Raw genomic sequence first — 1,834 nt, 5'->3', positions numbered from 1 at the left:
ATAAAGTTGAAATGTACACGGCAATACAATAAATTGTGTTATATATTACTTGCACATAGATATATTAGCCAATGCACTGTTTTGTGTATAGCGTTTTTTTTCCTATTGAATGATGATAATGTTAGTGGCAATGTCAGTAATATTTTAATGGAAAGACAAGTTGATGTCTGGCTACTAAGAAATGTTTAATTAAGAATAAATAAGAGCATGCAGTTACTGTACAACCATTTTAAAACATTTAATGTATTATTTTTNATTTAATGTATTATTTTTTAATTTACATCTAAATAGAGAAATCTGAAGACCACATTTAGTACATATGAGTTCCATGTCTCCCGTAGAGTCTCGCAATGGGGTCTCCTAGAAACTGGCATATTTTTCCCCGAAATAAACCATCTCCCGCAAATTCATGATGATATTTGCATGCTTTAACAAGTTTTTAAACTGTAATATCAATTGTCTGCGCAGCAGTTAGTACCAATCATTAATGGTTATCAAATGTTATCACCATGCACAGCAAAATTTGGTTGTGATAAGAAAATTCATTTAAACAGATCTCCCGGATGTGGATTCTTCCAAATTGGGACTTGAATTCGACACCAAAAGACCACCATGCACAGGACTTGATTACAGGGAAATAGTTTTAGCATTAACAATAATAATAATAACATCTTACAGTAACTGTAGGCCCTACACCCATTCAAATATCTTACATTTACTATATCATTTCTTAATGTCCCTCTAGGTAGAGATATTAAAGACTACTTTTAAAGCCGGTCTTTAATTAATTATATTGATTCAAATTAGACCACTAAAACCCTGGTCCCAAAAAGGATTTTTAATTGGTGTTATGGAGGGAGACCTGTGATAGGATTGAGAAAAAGTGGTCCGGCCAAAGCCGGTGCGGTTCCGACGGCCCAGCAGGCCCTAATTTTGGGTTATTCACTTTTTATTGCACTTAATGCGCACCATACCAAATGTAATTGGCATCCCATACTCAATTTCTTTTTTTGTTACGACTCAACCGAAGATAAAATTATAACACAACTTTATTCGCTCGTTGGCGGTGCTGTCTGGAATAAAGGAAAACTATAACAAGGGACTTGTGGCAAGTCTAAGGTGGGCTTATGTACTGTTGAACTGCTAACCCCTTGGATAACAAATTAGCATATTTCCATACCCTACTACTGTGCACTTGTCTTAACTTGTTAATATTTATTTCACTTTTGTGCTGCCCTGGACTCCTCATCAATATTCATACTACCTTGGACATAACAATAATAGCCATGCATAATCATTGTTTTAGCACTACAAAAATAAACAATTTTTTAACTCATTCCGTGAAAATCATTGTCACTGAACATTTTATTATAACATGAATATTAACACACTACAAATATCTATTGAGATATATATTACATAAACATACAGAAAAGATCCCTAAAGAATTTTCATCACTCAATATAGTTAGTACTCATGTTATGCTTTACCATTTATGCAGCTCAGCTAAACATATAATTATAAAATAACAATTCATTAAAAAACATTTAAAACATGTTTATTGCCTTTCAGCTATGCAGTAGCACTGTATTGTTATTTATTCGCTTTACTTTTCTAATGTCGCTGTCTAATCCAATCTATCGCTCCATTAAATTTAATGATGATACATTCATTAGTTTTTGCCTAATCATGCTAACAAACAGGCCTGAATGTATAACTTGTGGAGGTAGAATTGCTAACCAGAGCCTTGCAGGCGTCAACGTTCCTATGCATGATACACGACTTTTAGAAGTATATATATATATATATATATATATATATATATATATATATA

The sequence above is a fragment of the Anneissia japonica genome, unplaced genomic scaffold, assembly GCF_011630105.1.
Source record: "Anneissia japonica isolate Jap-2015-1 unplaced genomic scaffold, ASM1163010v1 scaffold3782_len1007564_cov172, whole genome shotgun sequence".
In the NCBI taxonomy this organism is placed as follows: domain Eukaryota; kingdom Metazoa; phylum Echinodermata; class Crinoidea; order Comatulida; family Comatulidae; genus Anneissia; species Anneissia japonica.
The sequence above is the reverse complement of the archived record's forward strand: the minus strand, read 5'-3'. Positions refer to the sequence as shown.